Source organism: Lissotriton helveticus, chromosome 3_1, assembly GCF_964261635.1.
Source record: "Lissotriton helveticus chromosome 3_1, aLisHel1.1, whole genome shotgun sequence".
Classification (NCBI taxonomy): domain Eukaryota; kingdom Metazoa; phylum Chordata; class Amphibia; order Caudata; family Salamandridae; genus Lissotriton; species Lissotriton helveticus.
In genome coordinates, this window is record NC_136061.1 from 16,614,580 (window position 1) to 16,635,459 (window position 20,880).

Below are 20,880 nucleotides of genomic sequence, written 5' to 3' on the forward strand. Positions count from 1 at the left end.
CACCTGTTGGAATGTGGGTTGACTGATCCAGACACCCTTGCAGAAGAAACAGAGCGCTGGGAAAGTGCTAGAGGTTCTGAAGAGTTATTGGGGAGTGATTCCAAAAGTAGTAGTTCAGGTGTCTTCCAGCCCAGCGTGGTGGAAGAGGTTCAGAGTAGCCCAGCTAGGTCCCAGTATAGTGACGGGGGTGTAGGGGCTTACGACCTGTGTCAGTGGAACGGAAGTGAGTGGGTTACCAAGAGTCCCCAGACGCCCGAAGCCCTGTCTCAGAGCCTGGATGGTTTCTTCAGGGAACACCAGGTTGCGGACCTAGGTTGTCCTGTTAGTCCATTTGAGGAGGATCGCCTAGTGTCTAGAAAACCTGGAGTGTCTGTAAATAGAGCTCCAGTGGTTCTAGTGTCCGGCAGTGCTACTCCAGTTGGGAGGGCACAGGAGTCCGAAATGAGGAGTGATTGGGGGATGAGTTCCCCAGTGGAAGAACCAGTGGACCAGGGACTAGCCAGTTGGGCTAGATTTCCTTGGGGGGACCCGGGTGACGCAACTTCTGTTTTGGGGGGTCTTCGCGCACTGTCAGATGGACAGGGGATGGGAGATCTGCGCCACGCAGACAGTCATGCGACATATGAGTCATTTGTTAGCCTCAGGGGGATGGTGTATAAGTCCCCAGAAGTCCTTGAGTGCCAGGCAAGTATTTCACCAAAGGTTTTAGACCAAAGGTTGGGAGGCCAGGTTCAGGATCCGCCTGACCTGAACGGTAGGACGTCTGTAACCAGCGTCCTGAGCGGTTCATCTTCCAGGGGTACCACTCCAGTTGGGAGGGTGCAGAACTCTGGAAGGGGGTGCAGAGGGTGGGAGAGCCCGCCTCTGACCCCGGTGCAACCTGAGTGGTTAAACCCTAGGTTAGGAGAGTGGTGTTCTAAGGGTACCCCTCGCAGGAGGAGGAGGAACCCTAGAAGGAGAGGTAGGGGGAGGAGAGCCTCCCCTGTGACTCCTGGTCCACTTGAGGGTGTAGACCCTAGGCTGGAGAACCAGTGGCAGTCTAGCCCTGTCCAACAGACAGGAAGAGTTGAGAATGGTTACTACCCCCCACTCTGCAAATAGGCAAGGACCGGTGGCACCTGGGTGTCCCAGGGCCTGGTCCTGGCCACGGACAGCTTGGGAGTACCAGTGGGGTAGCCCAGTTGTTCCAGACAGTGGTTTTAGAAGGAATCCCATGGGTTCACTGTCGCGTAGAACAGGAGGGTGTCCCTGCAATTGCGGGCCCGTGTTGTGTTCTATCGCCCCAAGCAGGGAAGCCCATCATGGTGGTGATGATAGGTCTACCCTGCGTTTTGGCTGGAAAGGGGTTGTGTTGAACTTGGCCCTTCTGGCAGGTTCACCCCTGAACTTTTTGCTTTTAATGGTGACTTGGTGTTAGTGATTTTTGGCTTCTGCACACTTTACCACTGTGTCCCAGGGTGAAGTGCGTGCGTGTAGTGAGGTTGGCCTGCCCTCCCATAGGAATGCATTGGGAATGTATGTGTCCTTGGTAGTTCCTGATGCGTGGGGAGTGCAGATGCAAGTTTTGTATGTGCGGACTCGTGTGATTAAATGCTGCACGATGATGTGTGCTGCGTTATTGTGTCTAGTGTAGAAGTGCCACTTCTAGAAGTTGGCATGGCTGTGTAATTTATGTGAATTGGCTGACTGGCTTGTGATTGGCTGGAGCTGGCTGGTGAGCCTGGCTCCAGGAGTGAGGATGAGTCTGCCCCGGTGGTGAGTGAAGAGATCTGCATATTGATGTGAGGGAGGGGTGCACCTGGGACCTGAAAAGGGCTGGGATTTCCCCACACAATGCTGGCTCCGCCCTCTGTGGTGTGACTGATGACCCAAGCCTGACTAGTGAATGGTTTTCCCCCCACCCTGCAGACACAGACAAAGGAATTAGGTGTATAAAAAGGAGCTGTGTCCCCATGAATGTTTTTCTCTTCCTGATCCTATCTGGAGGGGGGCCTGCTGCTGCTGGGTGCCAGGAGGACCGCCACTGTGGACTGCCCCTGGGCCTAGCCTTTGCCTGCCTTTCTAAAGGACTTGCCCTGGACTTTCGCGCATTTAGCGCCTGGGAGCGCTTGGTTATGGTGCTATGGAGCGCTGTGCTTCCCTGTGTAGTGCTTCGCTCTTTTGGACTGCAGCCCAGAGCTGCGATCGTCCTTTGAGGGATTCCCCAGCATGGGGATCCCCCTTGGCTGTATTTCCAAGCAGGTGCCCACCCTGCATTTTCCCCGCTTTCTATAACCTTTAAAGAGGGCGCCTACCCCTCGAAATCACCGCAGCGGGCCTGGAACGACAAGCAACGCCGCCCCGATCCGGGAAATCCAGGAAGTCAGGCAACCCTCGTGGTGACGGGGGCGGGGCCTGACCCAGAAGTGCTAGAGGGAAAGCAGGAAGCAGACGGGAGCCTACCCCGTGCTCCTGCATGCCGGCGAGAAGTCACCCTCTCTCCCTGGGTCTCCCGAGAGGAAGGGAGAGCCCCGGACTGCCTGCTCACTGGAAGAAGAGCCCACACGTGAGCCCACCCCGCCCTGGACCGCGCCCGAGGAAGTCTGCTGATACACGGAGCTCCCGTGTGGAAGAGAGAGCCCCGCAACTGAGGGTGAGTCAAAGCGGAAGGGGCTAGAGGCACATTGTCGGTGCCTGCCCCCGCCGCACTAGTGTAGAAGAGAGAGCCCTCGATGCCGAGAAGGGGACCTGGAGCAGCCACCACCACCGGAGGGTCACCGTCCCGGTGAGTGAGGGCTGGGAAGGGACCACAGCCGCATTTGCTTTCTTTTGTTATTGAGACAGTAATGATGGTGTCTGAGCGGCCCCACCTGGCAGAGGCCTGCGCCAACGTGGGGCCTTTTGCATTTTGAGCCCACGAGGGGCTCCAGGGGGGCATTTGCTGATCTCAAGTCCTCCCCAAGTGGGGCTACAACGATTCCGGGCATTTTTGTATTCAGAGCCTGAGAGGCTCCATCACTTCGGGGGCATTTTTATTAATCAGAGCCCACGAGGCTCACACGTTGTTGTGGGCCCTATTGTTCCCTAGAGCCCACTGGAGAGCCAGGAGGCAGGAGGCACGCTGGTGCAAGGCTCAGCTCCCCAGCTGCCCAGCACTTAGTGGGCAGCTGCTACATTTAGGCCCCCTTGAGAATCTTCTTTGGCTGCCTGCGCAGCCTGCCCTAACATTTTTGACACAGGGCGTTTTAGCCCCTGAGAGGCCAGTTGGCCTGGGGGACAGTTCATGTGTGGTGCCCTTGCGTGGGGTACATGTTCATGCCTTATGTGATATTTTGCGCAAATGTGTCTTCATGCATCATGTGTCTTACCTACACCTCGAATGTGTCTTCATGCATCATGTGTCTTACCTACACCGCTGAATGTGTTTTTATGCATCATGTACAAAGCTGCTTGCCTATACCTCTGAATGTGTTTTTATGCATCATGTGTGAAGCTTCTGGCCTATACCTCTGAATGTATTGTTATGCTTAGGAGGTTGTTTTTCCTAGTATAGTTATGCTAGTGAACTCATGGTTCCCTGCGTGATATTTTCCTAAGGTGGTTAGGATTGCTTAGGTGGTACTTACCTTTTACCAGTGGTTACTGGTTGTGTGCTACATTTGCTATTTGGTGCTACAGTTATGATATGTTCCATGTGTTAAATGTTATTCCTACAAAGTGCTAATTCTACAAAGTGCTATTTCTAAAAGTGCTTATTCCTGACAGTGGTCCATGTGGCCCTGTCCCATGTACATAATCCCCTGTAAATTCTGCCAGTGCCTATGGCACATTGTAAAGTGTGTGTGTTAGACCTGTCAGCCCTAGGGTGGTCTTCCCTATTTTTTTCGCCTTGGCCTCATTTTTCCCACCTACTTTTTGTTGGCCTTACGACTCTGAGCACCTTCCCACTCTTCCCCTAAGATGGCTGCCACTGACCCCTGCTACTGCAGCGTGGTCTTTTTAGGTGCACCCTAGTAGCCGGGAGCTGGCTGGAACCCTTAAACAATGTAGCAATACCAGCCTGCCAGCCTGCCCATAGCTAGAATGAGGGAAGCTCCTGGAACCTTCTAGAACAGGGGTGGTGACACCAACTGCCACTGCCAACTGCCAACTGTCGCTATATAAGGAAAGGGAGGGAAACTTTTCAGTCAGAGTAGAGATGTTGGGGCATCACTTACCTGGGGGAACCTACGCAGGAGATTTAGGTGGTAGGGCTTAGTCAGGAACCTATGCCACTGGGGGTGACAGGGTTTAGGCGCTGCCCACCAAGCTGTGTGAGGAACACTGGACTAGCCCACTGATCTGGCCCGGCGGGAGGGGAACCCAGGGACCACCTGAAGTGACCTGCTGAGGAAAGCCTTCAACTTACCCCCCCTCTCAAGAAACCAAGACTCTACTTCAACCAAAGGGCGCCAGAACCAACAAGCGCCAAGAAGAAACTCCCCTGCACCAGTCAGGACTACTGGGGATCAGTCAGGTACTGGACTGTGCTGCACCTGCGCCCCCTGTCACCTGGGCCCCCGCGCTGTCCTGCCTAACCACCCCCTGACTGAACTGCCTGAATTGCTATGCCTCTGAGTAGCGCTATGGACTTCTGACTGTCAAGCGCTTCCTTGTATGCCACCTGAGAGGAGCTGTAATTGTGCATCAAGCGTCCTCCTGCCTGTCCCGGCTCCCAGCGCTGTACCTGTGGTGCGGGATTAGTACGGTGCCCCCGGAGCGCCGCTGCGACCCCGCAGCGCTCCTAGAAGTACTCACCGCCGCATTCCCGGTAAAGCGTGGGACCCGAAGCGCTGTTGTCTGCCCCCCGGCAGCCCCCGGTATCAGGAGAGGTCCGCCGCCGCGTCGCTGAGGGACGCACCCAGACCCAGAGTGAGGAAATCCCTGTGGGGGCCCCCGGTAGTAGGAGAGGGCCGCCGCCGTCGATATCACCACCGCCGTCCAGCCCAAGAGTGGAGAATCCCTGTGGCAGCCCCTGGTAGCATGAGGTAGGCTGCCACGTACTTCAGCTGGGCCGGGCTAGGCCCTGAGGCCCTTCACCAACATCGCGCGTCTGAGTGAGAGCCTCCCCCAGCATGCACCAGCCCAAGAGGAACTCCGCGAAGGGCTGAAGAGGCCCAGAGACATCAGGTAAACCCCCGGGGAGGAGGGCGGAAGGCCCCGATGAGGCTCTGAGTTCGCCCCTCCCCTGGGGGAAGACTGTTGCCGGGCTAAGATAGCCCCGTTAATGAAATGTTTTCCCTAAGCTTATGAAGTGGTTTTCCTATGCTGAATGAACTGTTCTGCCAGCCCCATTGTTCGTACTTTTACCTACAAAAAGGGTTATTCCTACGAGCTGTGATGACATTTATGCTTAATGAAATGTTTATGCCTGTTTTGTATAGGCCCCGAACTGCTGATTCTGACCTACTGTCCTGGGGTAAAGTTAAAGGTTCATTAGGCTCTATACATGGTTGGCCTGACCACTGAAACTTTTATTTCTGTAAGTAACTGGTCTACATTTAATGAAAGTCCATTCATACCTAATGAGCTGCCTGTTCATTTAGAATGGGATGTTGCATGATCTTTACTGAAATGTTTACCATTACCAGATGAAAAGCGTACTTCTGACTAATGCAGTATTTATTGGAAGGCACACAGATATTTAATATTTAATATTTAATATTTATTTAGTTAAGTATTTATCGCTGAGTAATGCAGAGCATGTGTTTTGAAGGAAAGGCAATGAGTTAATGCTACTGTGATTTTTGACTGCCCTGATTCTAATCCCAGATAAAATGTATTTATTTGAATCCAGCATACTGGTGTGGTCTCAGTCATTGTGTGTGCATTTGTTGTCTCAGTGGATGCGTGTGCTGTGTAGTCACTTAACACCTGAGCTTTCGGGTGCCTACCTGCTCGTGCCAGGCTACCCCCGGGGACCTGGCGAACCCAGTTCCTACAGTGTGTTTATCATCTAATGTGTTTGGTATAATACAAAGGCTATTTTTATATATAACCTTGTGTGGAGTTTCCGTTGTGGTGGACCTTGGGTGTTGTTGCTGGTGGGTGTGTGCGCAAATACTTAACTTACATTGCCTCCAGGATAAGCCTTACTGCTCGTGTCACGTTACCTAGAGGGTGGGCAGGGGTTATCTTTGGCGTGTAACTCCCTTGCCCTGACTAGAGTGGTGGTTTCTGCCTGGCTTTGGTGCAAGCCTTAGCCAACCGGTAATCCCATTTCTAACATTGATCAAGAAAATGTTGCAATTCTTCTGGGCGCTGAAAGGATTTTGAGAAAGAATATTTCCATATGCGCATTGTTGTAGGGTCAAAAAGGCTGTATTTGTATCCAAGACTTCTTAGTTGAGGGCAAAGGTCAGTAAATTCCTTGCAAATTGCAACAGTTTCTTTTGCAAAATCCTGATGAATGAAGATTTTATTGCCATTAACCATCAGTGAGGGAATTTCTCTTGCTGCTTTTCTGATCAGAACCAAATGAGGATGACAAAACACTTTAAATATAATTTGTCTAGAGTTGGTATGTTGAGGAATACGATGGGAAGGAATTCTTTGAGCCTTATCGATTTCAAATTTTTCGGGGAATTTGAGATTGAAAAGACCAGAAATTAGGTTCTCCAAGTATAATCAACAGTTCGTTCCCTCAACCTCGTCTGGTAAATTAAATATACGAAGGTTGTATTACCTATTGCCATTTTCCATATCCAAAAGATGTGAGCACATAGGAGATATTTTCACCACAAGTGGGGTAAAAGCATCCACTTTGACTTTCTTATCTTGTATTTTAATTGAATTATCAGAAATTTTCATTGATAAACATGCCATTTCTTTTCACACATTTTTAATTTCTGTCGCAATAGTGTCTTTATTGGCACAAAGTGCCTGAATTTTTTCCAAAATTAAAGATAGTGAAGGTTCAGATGACTCTACCACTTTTTAATGGAGGAGGTGAAACCTACTGTCTCCTTTTATTGTTGAGAGGATTTTTATTTTCCATGTTTGTGTAAAAATAATTAAATTTGAATATAGATGAAGAAGTAAAAGAAATGAAGCAATCCACAAAATGACTGGTGCAGCAGCTAAACTGTACTGAGGGTGTGGCTAGGCCCAAACCAGGCCCTTTCCCGAGGTATACGCCGCCCCCCTGACAGACAATCCAGGTAGGAAAAATTTGAAATGCCTCACTGCCCAGAAGCAAGCCAGGGCTTCCTTCTCGATTATGGAATAGTTTTGTTCTGCATTGGAGAGGCAGCTGGAAGCAAACGCTACAATCTTTTCTTCCTTCCCTTCCTTTTGTATGAGGGTAGCCCCCAACCCTTTGTTCGAGGCATCTGTGGTGAGGATCGTTTTCTTCTTGTTGTCGAATATCCCGAGTTCTTGTGAGTTCAAAACTTCTTCTTTTAGTTCATCCATGGCTACCTTATGTTCTTCCTTCCAAACGAATTCAGAGTTCTTCTTCAGGAGACTATGCATTGACTCACATTTCGCAGCAAAGTTTTTGACGTATTTGGCCATATACTCCATGAGTCCCAGGAAAGATTTAAGTTCTTCTTTATTTCTTGAGTAAGGGGCATCCTTCACTACCCCCAACAAGCTGTTTTTGGGTCTGAACCCCTCCTCCGGAATCGAATGGCCTAAGTAGTCTACTGATGTAACTCTTATTTTACACTTGTTCCTCTGTACCGTCAGCCCTGCATCGGTGAGCTTCTGGAACACCACCTTGAGGGTACCGTCATGTTCTTCTACACTACGGCCATACACCAGGATGTTGTCTTGGAAACACATTGACCGATCTACTCCTCTCAGTATTTGCTGCATTATTTTCTGGAACACCGCCGCAGCTGATGCCAGTCTAAAAGGCATCCTCCTGAACATGAATGGCCCTTGGGGAGTTATGAAGGCGGTGAGTGGTCTGGAATCTGGGTGGAGATCCACCTGGTGATACGCCATAGAAAGATCAATCACACTGAAGTACTTCGCTTGTCCCATAGTACTGAGCATTTCGTTAATGTTCGGTAAAGGGTGCCTTTCCACCCAGATGTTTTCGTTGAGACTGCGAAGGTCTACACATAACCGAATACCATCTCCATTGGCTTTGGCCGCTATAACCACTGGGGCCAACCATTGTGAGCAATCCACTGGTTGTATAACTCCCATGTCACATAATTTGTTCAGTTCCTTTTCCAAAGGTTCCCTCATGAGTTGTGGTTCAGGGTGCAATTTGTGGACTACAGGCTTGGCATTCGATTTGAGTTTGATCTTATGCTGGAATTCGTGTAGGCAGCCAAGTTTTTCTTGGAATAGACCCGGGAATTCCTCACAAATGGTATCGCTACTCTGGACTCTTTCTGTGAGTAATACTTTCTCTTTGCTGTTAGAGTCTAGAATGATGCCTACATCCTTCTGCTGCTGCCATCCCAGCAGGTTAGATCCGGACTCAACTATGTAAATCTTCCCATACGCTTCTCTATTCTTGAATTGTATTCTCATTTCCTTCATCCCCATGAGTGGTATCGGTTCCTTACTGTAGCCCGTGGGGGAAATGTCAGGTTTCTGTAAGGAGGTCATCCCTTGTTCTCCTAGACTTTCATAATCTTCCTTGTTGAGTAGCGTGAAAGGGGAGCATGAATCGGCATACATGGTCACACTTTTATTGTTCAATAGAATCTCACACTTGGGATAAATGGCATTGACGGACCCAGCATTACTTTTGAGCTGCAGTACAAACTTTTTCTCACAAGCTATAACACATTTAACTGCTTTGTTGTACACTTTTTCCCCTTCTCTACCCCCTTCTCTCATGTGGGGCTCCCCTTCCCTGCACATTCTGGCAAAATGCCCCCTTCTGCTACAATTTTTGCAGTGCAGGTACCATTCCTTGCAGGACACTGGGGAAAGTTAGCAAACTGATTGCTGCTACCACATCTAAAGCACTTGAGGTGGCTTTCTTGGTTGCTAGTCTTCTTACTCACACTTCCTTTATTTATTAACTTGTAAACATCTGCTTCTTCATCACAGTCCTTGACAGTAGCCACTACCCCACTGCTGGGCTTCATTTCCTTTATACACTTGGCAGTGTGTTCAATAGATTTTGTAATCTTAAATGCTTCTCTTAAGCAGGAGTGCTTGGCTAAGAGCTTTTCCTGAATTCTAGGGTTGTTAGTGCAACGCACTAATTGATCCCTTATAAGGGAATCAGTGAGATTGCCAAATTCACAAAACTGTGTAAGTCCCCACAAGGCAGCAATATAATTCTTGACAGACTCTTGTTTCCCCTGCACCCTGCTAAAAAAGTTACGACGTTCTAGTACTACATTTATTTTATCTCCAAACTGCTCCTCTAATTTTTCTACAGTGCACATAAACAGATCAACATCTCCACCTTCCTCTCTCCCCACAGGGTTCAGGCAGTGTCTCATATATTTTCCTCCCATGGACCCCTAAATTATGAATGAGGATGTGTTGTTTCCGCAAGGATGTAAACCTTTCACCCCATATGGCAATGATGTAGGATTCAAAAAGTTTGAACCATTCCTTCCAGCATATTTCTGGTTCCCCTATTTCATTGAGGAAGGGGGGGGGGGGGGGGGGGGTTGGCTCATGCTTGCCGCTGCCATCATGGATGCACAAGGAGAAACGACGGGAGGAGTGCCCCAGGAAGAGTAGGAGAGTTGGATTGGGGAACACCCCTAGAATACACCTGACACAACAGTATAATGTGAGGGGAATAGTACAAAGGAGGCAAAGGATGGCTAAGGGAGTGAAAACACAAGGAATCACTAGGAGCCAAGGAACAATTTGTGAAACCGAAGACCCTCTGCACTAAAATGAGTTGTATGTGCAGAACCAAATGTTACACTCATGACCCTCTAAGTCTTACAGGATGAACATGCACCCGCCAGATTTTGTGCCCCGAACACTCTGGAGGAGGATTTGACTGATGGACCCCAGCCACTATGGAGGAAGCAAAATCCACAGGAATAAGGAACCTTCCCCTGAGGATGTAACCGATGTTGAACCCCTCTAAATCAGGGAAATGTAGGATGAAGCTGTAATACCAATGTGAGTAACTGTCTACAGTACCTTGAGTCCAGTCATTGCCAATGCAGCCAGGAGAAAAAGTCAGTTGTAAGTGCAATATTACTTTGCTGCACCGGAAAAAAAGGTCCTACCAACTAATACGTCTGTGTGGAAACCTAGGCAATACTGGAATTGACCACACAAGTGCACTGTGGTGCAAGTTGGAAAATCAGCCGGGGAATACTTTTTCCTCGCACGAACGCTGACAGGAACCTGAAGTGAAGTTCACCTGGTGAAAAAGTAGGACTGCTGTGCTGCGACGTACTCATAGCAGAAGGCCTTCCGATCGGCGAGGAATTTTGACGAGGGAGCACCCACTCGGCGCCCCAGTAATCCCACGGGAGGATGGCAGGGAGGCCAGAAATGGGAGCACTGAGTTCTTAAAGACAGCTGCAAAGGAAGTGTAGGAACTCGACGGGCAACCTCCGACGGCACACAGATGGCTGGCAGGTCTAAACCACCCCGCAGGAGAAATCGGAAAAGGCCCCCTCATTGGACGCCACCAGAAGCGGCAAGGACCTGGAGAATGTGATGAAAGGAACCTCACTGGAAGGTTTCATGAAGAGAACGCAACACGCCACCACACAGCACGTTCCGATGCTTGCCAGGAGAGAAATCCTAACACAATTTCTCCCAGCGTCACCAGCGATGTGACGGACGACCACCAGAGGAGATCCCCACCGGAGTGCAAAGGGAGATCCGCCCACGCCACAGATAACAAAAGCTCCAAAGGTTACAGGGAGACTCTGACGGGAATGACCGGAGCAGCGCTGAGGGGATGGAGGAAGCAACCCTCCGCTGGCTAGCCCAAAAAACTCCTTCAGGGAACACACGCAGCAGGATCAGTCTCCTCACCGGCACTCCCTCACCAACAACAGGCTCAATTCCCGACGGAGATCCAGTGTGAGGCCAGGAAAGACCGCCGTGGGTGCGCAGGATGGCACAGTTCCTTCTCTGGAAGACAAAGGTCAGAAAGCTTCTTTCCACTGAATCCTCCGCCGATGAAGAACAATAACTGCTTGAACATGAGGAAACTCCACCGGAAACCACGGAAACCACTGAAGGAAATGACAGCAGATGTATAGGAGAGATTACTCAGAGTGGAGATGGTCACAACTTCCCCCTTCGCAGTGCGTCTCGTCGCCAGTGTTGAAATGAAGAAGGACACAGGAAATCTTAAGCAGGAACTTCATTGACCATCCACTCTCCACTGCTCAGCCAGCATCACCACTTGGGGATCCAACATTCTAAGGTGAGCTCTAGTGGGGCATACCAAGGTAACACAGGTGGGGGAGGGCGGAATGTACCATTGTGAGAACTACAACAGATCTTTATTTTGGTCAAATCAAGAACTACTACTACTATTAGGGTAGAGTGTGGAATATAACATTCTGTGGAAGGGAAGATAGTTCCTTCCAAAATCCAGAGAATTTTTTTCAAATGTGTGCATATCCCTCTATGCATGTGTATTTTATTTTTAAGGATGAGATATTGTCCTGAAAATGAAGTCTACTTTTTTTCTATAATCTTTTTAAGCGAATCACAATTTTGAAATAACCTTTTGTCTGTTTGTCGGTGCAGGCACTGCGATGTGTGGGTTGCAGGAGATTTCAGTAGGAATTCAGGACAGGTTGTGGAATATGGTGAGAAGTCTGTGGTCAGGGGCTCCCCGTGGCACTTCCTGCCTGGAGGTGGAATATGAAAGGATTGGACAGTGCCTGGGACCGGCCACAGCTTCAGAATGATCCAAGTCCTAAGCGCCAAACAGGATCCATGGTAGCTCACTGAAGGTATAACTGGTGACCCCAGGGGTCCTGATCATTCTAAATCTGATTACTATTATTCTTGGGTGGAATTTCTTTTTTATATATCTTTTTATTGAAGGTTTTTTTAATAAATCAACAATATTTTCACATTAGCACTGTCTTAAATCTCAGATTACCTTCAAGAATTGGTCAAACCCACCCCCCTGATGCCACCACGTCTCCCTTCTCATTCTGCACTTAACCGTGTAATTCTCAGTCGATTTGTCACCTCTCCATCAGGTCCTTATCTTTGGGTACACTTTTGATCAAATTACAGTAACTGTGTCCAAGAGTTGACATTTTTCTGGAGGAGAGAAAATGTATGTCATAAGAGTAACTATAGGGCCAAGATTGCTACACCTTTTTCAAATTGTGATCGTAAGAATGCAGTCAAAAGAATTTGACTTTTTTAATGTAAAGTGTGAAATGTTTGGGGCCAGGAGAAATCTGACACCACTATTGGTGTCTGATGGGGGTGACCCTACCATTCCTGAGTGTTTCTGGTATGAAAAGTGGTGATGCTGAAACATTGATCAGCTGGCTTTAGACATAGGTATTAGAGAAATCAATTTAAATGAACACTGACAATTAAACCCTATGATTTGCACTTTATATAACATTGCCTAAAAAATGAAATGGCTCTTTTAGGTGGTAACGTGCCTCACACACATCCACTACATGAATAGGCTATGAGGGAATCTCTACATTTGCACAGATAACAAGCATACTCATGCCTGTTGGGAAAACTCCTTCCTTAAATGAAGAAAGAATTTTCCGGTCATAAAGCCTTGTTTGAAGTAAAAGGATGTGAGTCTGCAATCGAAGGTAGGTGCATTTCTTCACATGGGGCAGAATTATGCCTTTTGAAATTCATAAACATATGTACATTTTGCTGCAAACCTTTGCCGGCTGCTGCTGTCCGGAGTCAATGGTAGACAGGTTTTATGGGTTTCTTTTTGTACACTAGCATTTACTTGGAAAATGTAGTCCTAAAGATTCTCACTTCTATAGCCCCCTTTCCTACCCTTGGCTGCAGGGATTCAGTTATAAATGTCAGGGTGGGAAGGGGTTTGTTAACCATACACTTGACACATGCCCTTGTCAGTGGAGACCAATTTTGCGCCTAAAGGCCAATATTTATTTTAACAGTAAGTGGAATGGCCCACATGACTTAGTATGTAAGGCAGCCTCCTTAGGTAGCCCAACTGTAGGTCAAGAACTCAAACATGACACCAATGAGGATGTGGGGAGGGAGTGTGCTGAGATATGGGCACAAGATACTAGAAGATACACTTTCAATGAGGGTACGACATACAAACCAAAAAGAGCATACAAGCTAAAATCTCCTCTCCTTTGCTTCCTAGGTAACGGAACAGTTCCTGTGGGTCGAAATACAAATTGCAGCGGCACACATTTTAATTCGGACCTTCAGTACGGCACCTCCAGCCTCATGGACATCTATTGGGCCTGCGGGGAGCACATCTACCTGCAGCTACCCCCCCCCCCCACTGGCAAGGACTCTGTTCCATCGTGACCATGCATGAACTGCATCTGGTTGTCCCAGCAGCAAACATTTGCCACATTTATGCACACCCAATGTCAGGTGATGTCACCCTGCTCCACCGCTCCACCACCGGAAAAAGGAAGTCATGAAGTATTTCTCAGATGGCCCATTTCAAAAAATTCCACAGGAATTCCGCCTTTTCGACGATGCCGAACTCTTCTTCGGGGGCATCATCCCCCTGTTCCAGACCAAAGCCAATGCACGCTGGCTACAGGTGACCAGATATGAACTGATGCAGCTTGTTAATAACACCCGTGATGGGTTCAACGCCGTGAAAGAAGAACTACGACCCCTACAACTCATGGTTCTAGAGCACAGATACGTTCTAGACCAGCTAACAGCAATGAATGGTGGAGTGTGCGCCAAGGTGGGAAAGAGGTCCTGCTGTACTTTCATCTTGCCCAATGATGCAGACAATGGAACACTTACGAAGGCCATCGAGGATTTGGACAATCTGGGAAAAGAGATGCATGATGAGGGAGGTGCTCAAGCAGATGTCTTAACTGACTGGTTCCATTTGGACTGGATGCCTTCATGGCTGTCTGCAGTACTTACATTTTTAATGCCGATTTTTTGTGTGCTGCTGCTGTTGTGTTTTGGGACACAGATATTGATACACTGTGTTAAGAGATTCAGTTCTAAGGTAATAGAGATGAACTATGCAGTCTCAGGCACATACACAGGGATACGCAGGGGACAAAGAGAAGAAGGAGAGGTGGCAATGATGAATGTAGTAGAGTTGACCATTCCTGACTCTCGCACATTACAAGTTCCTATGGATAGTCAGTACCAGGCCCAGGTGCATAGAACTCCACCACTTCCCTCAGGAAGAGACTTGGCACATCCCTATGAGACAATGTGTGACAGATTAGGGAGTCCACATGAGGATCTAGGAGCTACCCAGAACAAAAACTCAGAAGAGCCGCTTCTTCATGACTCACATTGGCCCCTCCCCCCAGCACCAGCTAAATATGCAGTTCGAATGATGTTCAATGATATTCCGTAATCTGAACAAGACGGGGGAATGATAGAGGGGAAGATTTTACTATATAAATATCCTGGGACACTCTCATCGCTTAGCCAGCATTAACCCCTGGGTAGGCCCTGCTGCTTGAAAGTTATAGGCCTCAGTTACGTTGACCAGAGTGCTGCCATTTTCTCATAGTTTAATCAGAAAGCAGGTCTGACCTAGGCTTCACCCAGCCCCACTTGTCTGCGAGGCTCTGCACTCCTGCTTCAAGCCCCCACCCTACTGTGTGCTAAGTTCAACTTCCCCTCTATTCTTTCAACACACCCTGAACCTCCACCTAAGGCTGTGCATGAGAAAAGGGGAAGTTAACACCGCAGCTACGACAAGCTTGGGTGATGAATGTGGCAACAAGCATTACAGACTGGTACATACACGCATAAAGAGAATTCTTTTGCGCAATAACACTTTTCTGCCTTTCTGCCGCCCAAGCAGAATTTATGACAATCTTCCAGTCAACAAGGCGCAACCATAGTCTAGACTAGTGTACGTGTCGCATTTACAGGAAAAGGGCTACATTTGAACGTATGGATGGGAAAGGTACAGGCCAGGCTGTAAGTGATGGAGGAAGGGTATGTGGTACGAGGTGACGTGAGATGGCGTGACCATAGGCTCTCACCGCCTGAACAATATAAAAAGGAAGTCCACAAGAATATCTTCGGACAACTCCTCGTCTGTTTGTAGGTATTCAGGCAGCGAGTTGTCTCCAAGGGCCCTTGTATAAGTGTTTGTACTTCATGTATATATATATTAAGGAAGAGGTGTGGCGCCGCGGCTAGGGCGACTGACTCCGGAATCTGGGGATCACGGTTCGATCCCCGGCACCGGCGGCAGATTAGTCCAGCACCATGTGACTCTGGGCAATAGCTTGCTTAATCTTCCCGACGGCCCCCAGCGCCTAGAGACCCTTGCGGGTGATTGTGCGCTTTACAAATGTGGATTTATTTATTTATTTATTTATTTATTACCTGTATTGTATTTTAGCTGTTTTTAATAAGAAAATCTATATCTGCAAATGTTCTCTAAACTTGTGTCAACTTTAATCACATTACATGCTTTTCTATTGTGATTGCAGGATAACTCACTTATATAGTTTTGTGAGTGTTCCCAATAATATGTACTTTGTATTCTATGATATTTACAGGAGTTCTCATTTATAGGCGAATATGAGAATTCTCAATGAAGTGTACTTCACCTTTTGTGAGTAATCTACCTCAAAACCTACATGTGCTTCTAATTATAGACACACTCTCAATCAGGAAACTGTATTTAGTATAATCAAATTGATCTATGCGACTTTCAGTGAATGCGTAGCGCTGGACTAAGAACCTATGCGATTTTTCATGCTATGACTGTAGTTTCTAGAAGTTGCACCTTCTAAATAAACCTGTTAAATTTTCAGCCTCGGTTTCCAGGGCTCATATATCTGTTTTTCTCTGTTTTTAGAACAAGCGTTCCAGGACTCCCCGGTACAAATTAAGGAGCCCCTTTTGTCCCTAGCTCACTCTCACAAACTCCCAAGTGCAGGCTCCGTGAGCCCTGCGCCAAGCCCCCACCTCCCTGACCCGCAATAAATCTCCCCCAACAGGTGCCAGGTGCTCTCACGGTCCTAAGGGGTATTATTGGTGCCAGGTGCTCTCACGCTCTAAGGGGGTACTGTTGGTGCCAGGTGCTCTTATGCTCTAAGGGGGTACTGTTGGTGCCAGGTGTTCTCACGCTCTTAGGAGGTTCTGTTGGTGCCAGGTGATCTCACGCTCTTAGGAGGTTCTGTTGGTGCCAGGTGATCCCAGGCTCCAAAGGGGTACTGTCGGTGCCAGGTGATATTATGCTCTGAGGTGATATTGTCAGTACCTGGTGCTCTCATGGTCCTAAAGGGGTATTGTCAGTGCCCTCATGCTCTAAGGGGGTATTGTCAGTGCCAGGTGCTCTCACAGTCTAGGCGGTACTGTTGCTGCCAGGTGCTCTCATGCTCTAAGGGGTACTGTTGGTGCCAGGTGCTCTCATGCTCTAGGGGGGTACTGTTGGAGCCAGATCCTCTCACTGTCCTAAGGGGGTAATGTTGGTACCAGGTGCTCTCACGGTCCTTGGGGGGTACTGTTGGTGCCGGTTGCTCTCATGCTCTAAGGGGTACTGTCAGTGCCAGGTTCGCTCACTGTCCTAAGGGGGTACTGTTGGTGCCAGGTGCTCTCACAGTCCTTGGGGGGTACTGTTGGTGCCAGGTGCTCTCATGCTCTAAGGGGTACTGTCAATGCCAGGTGCTCTCACTGTCCTAAGTGGGTACTGTCAGTGCCAGGTGCTCTCAAGATCTAGGGGGTACTGTTGGTGCCAGGTGCTCTCATACTCTAGAGGGTACTGATAGTGCCAGGTGCTCTCATGCTCTAAGGGGGTACTGTTGGTGCCAGGTACTCTCACGCTCTAAGGGGGTACTGTTGGTGCCAGGTGATCTCACACTCCAAAGGGGTACTGTCAGTGGCAGGTGATATCATGTTCTGAGAGGTTACTGTCAGTGTCAGGTGCTCTCAGGGTCCTAAGGGGGTAATGTCAGTGCCCTCACACTCTAAGGGGGTACTGTTGGTGCCAGGTGCTCTCATGCTCTTGTGGAAAAGTAAATTTTGCCATGTTCTGTGTCCCTACATGTTCCCCATCCTATGTTATACGTGCATGATTAATATGCATATGTATCCCTTATGATCGATTAAAGACGCAATTCCAGTTGTGTCCCACTCTAGTATGCCAGTTTCCAGTTCTCGTGAAAGCTACGAGTAATAGGCCTATGTAAAGCTATGTTGCCACGTTTTACAGTGTGCACGTTAATTCAGTAAAAGTCCCCGTTTCTAGGCCTCAAAAGGGCCCGGACTCAGATTCAGCTCCTGTCTCCTGAACCCTCTCCGAGGAGCGATACAGCCCCCACCTGCATCCCTGACCCTTCACTTACTTCCCGCCTCACAGTGCCCGGCTCGGCCTGGCTCTGCCTGCCAGTCTGCCAAGAGTATGTTATGATTCTAGTTATCAGTCCAGCTCTCCTTCTCTGCATTCCTAAGCTACTGAATCGCATCAATAGTTTCCGTCATGGTCTAGCCTTTATGTCTCCATGTAAGAGAAATACTGTATTAATGGTCATCGAATATTCCTCAACACGCACTACATGTAGAATAATGCATGCACCAGTCTTAGTGTCTGTTAGCCTTTGCCCTGATAACTTTTGGATTCTATCAACATGTTCTCTAAACATCAGATACTAGATAGTGTTTAGGTACATGTCGCTCTGACACTCCAGACTTTAGTCTCCTCTTCTAGCGCAGAAGTCATAGCCCCCAGCTTCTCCTAGTAACACGTCATTGCCAGTTTACGCGCACCACTAGGTCAGAGGTCCCGGCTCCTTAGGTAGCCCCCTCCATGTTTCCGCCCCATTTATGACATATTCTGTTACGTTTACATCACATGTCTATGTATACGCCCTGTACACACCTCTTGTTACACCCACTTTGTACCTTATCTTTCGCGACTGCTACAAACTCCGCCCACTGCTACGCCTACTGTACCGACTGTAATGCAATTGTTTTAGTATATATATGTTATGCACTGTTATTAAAGTTGCTCTAGCCATTCCAGATCCTGCCCCGGCAGCTGCCGGGCCCTGCCATCCAATTCCCATGCAGGTTGTCCTGTTCCTGTCCTTTATGCCTGATTAAAACCTGCAAACTCAAGATACCTCGAATCCTGACTCTTATTTATTGAGCTATCTGTTTATATGAGAATTCTGAAAAATAGAACCGGTATTTAATTATTTATTTACCACACTCTAAGGGGGTACTGTTGGTACCAGGTGCTATCACGCCCTAAGGGTGGTACTGATGGAGCCAGGTGCTCTCATGCTCTAAGGGGTACTGTCAGTGCCAGGTGCTCTCATGCTCTAAGGGGTACTGTTGGTACCAGGTGCTATCAGGCTCTAAGGGGGTACTCTTGGTGCCAGGTGCTCTCATGCTCCAAGGGGGTACTGTTTGAGCCAGGTGTGCTCACGCTTTAAGGGGGTCCTGTTGATGCCAGCTGCTCTCATGCTCTAAGGGGGTACTGTTGGTGCCAGGTGTTCTCATGCTCTAATGGGGTGCTGTTGGTGCCAGGTGCTCTCACGCTCTTAGGGGGTACTGTCGGTACCAGGTGATATCATGCTCTAATGGTGTATTGTAAGTGCCAGGTGCTCTTATGGTCCTAAGGGGGTACTGTCAGTGCCCTCACGCTCTAAGGGGGTACTGTCGGTACCAAGTGCTCTCAGGCTCTAAGGGGGTACTGTTGGTACCAACTGCTCTCATGCTCTAAGGGGGCACTGTTGGTGCCAGGTGCGCTTACGCTCTAAGGAGATACTGGTGCCAGGTGCTTACACGGTCTTAAGGGGTTCTGTTGGTGCCAGGTGCTCTCACGCTCCAAGGAGCTACTGTCGTTGCCAGATGCTCACACGGTGTTAAGGGTTTCTATTGGTGCCAGGTGCTCTCATGCTCTAGAGGGTACTGATGGTGCCAGGTGTGCTCCTGCTCTAAGGGGTACTGTTGGTTCCAGGTGTTCTCATGCTCTAAGGGGCACTGTTGGTGCCATGTGGGCTCAGGCTCTAAGGGAGTACTATCAGTGCAAGGTGCTCTCATGCTACAATGGCATGTGTTGTAATAGCATCTGCGATGTAATATCATGCGTTGTAAAGGCATTCGTTGTAAAGGATCCTGCGTTGTAAAAATTGCGTTGTAAAAGTAGTTTGTTGTAATATGTAACGGTTGTTTCCCTCTAAGGGGTACTGTCAGTGCCAGCTGTTCTCACTGTCCTAAGGGGGTACTGTTGGTGCCAGGTGCTCTCACTGTCCTGAGGGGGTACTGTTGGTGCCAGGTGCTCTCACTGTCCTGAGGGGGTACTGTTGGTGCCAGGTGCTCACACGGTCCTAAGGGGGTACTGTCAGTGCCAGGTGCCCTCACTCTCCTAAGTTGGTACTGTTGGTGCCAGGTGCTCTCATGCTCTAAGGGGTACTGTTGGTGCCAGGTGCTCTCATGCTCTAAGGAGTACTGTCAGTGCCAGGTACTCTCACTGTCCTAAAGGGGTACAGTTGTTGCCAGGTGTTCTCATGCTCTAGAGGGTGCTATTGATGCCAGGTGCTCTCAAGCTTTAAGGGGCACTGTTGGATCCAGGTGCTCTCACGCTCTAAGGGGGTACTGTTGGTACCAGGTGCTATCACGCTTTCAGGGGGTACTGTCAGTGCCAGGTGTTCTCATGCTCTAAGGGGGTACTGTTGGTGCCAGGTGCGCTCACGCTCTAGGGGAGTACTGTTGGTGCCAGGTGCGCTCAAGCTCTAAGGGGGTACTGCTGGTGTCAGGGTTGCTCACACTCCAAGGGGGTACTGTTGGTTCCAGGTGCGCTCACGCTTTAAGGGGTAGTGTCAGTGAGAGGTGCTCTCAAGGTCCTAAAGTGGTACTGTTGGTGCCAGGTGCTCTCATTGTCCTAAGGGAGTACTGTTGTTGCCGGGTCCTCTCATGCTCCAAGGGGCTACTGTTGGTGGCAGGTGCTCTCACGCTCTAAGGGGTACTGTTGGTGCCAGGTGCTCTCATGCAGTAAGGGGGGACTGTGGGTGCCATGTACTCTCATGCCCTAAGGGGTACTGTTGGTACCAGGTGCTCTAACGGTCTAAGGGAGTACTGTTGGTGCCAGGTGCTCTCATGCTCTAGAGGGTACAGTTGCTGCCAGGTGCTCTCATGCCCTAAGGGGTACTGTTGGCACCAGGTGCTCTCACGGTCTAAGGGAGTACTGTTGGTGCCAGCTGCTCTCATGCTCTAAGGGGTTATTGTTGGTGCCAGGTGCGCTCATGCTCTAAGGGGTACTGTTGGTGCCAAGTGTGCTCACGCTCTAAAGGGTACTGTTGGTGCCAGTTGCTCTCACGCTCTAAGGGGTACTGTCAATGCCAGGTGCTCTCTCGTTCTAAGGGTGTACTGTTGGTGCCAGTTGCTCTCACGCTGTAAGGGGTATTGTCGGTGCCAGGCACTCTCATGCTCTAACTGGATACTCTCAGTGGCAGGTGCTCTCAAGCTTTAAGGGGCAATGTTGGTGCCAGGTATGCTCACGCTCTAAGGGGGTACTGTTGGTGCCAGGTTCTCTCAAGCTTTAAGTGGAACTGTTGGTGCCAGGTGCTCTCACGCTCGAAGGGGGAACTCTTGGTGCCAGGTGCTATCATGCTCTAAAGGGGTACTGTTGGTGCCAGGTGCGCTCACGCTCTATTGGTGCCAGGTGCGCTCACGCTTTAAGGGGTACTGTCAGTGGCAGGTGTGCTCAAGGTCCTAAAGTGGTACTGTTGGTGCCAGGTGCTCTCATTCTCTAAGGGGGTACTGTTGGTGCCAGGTGCGCTCGTGCTCTAA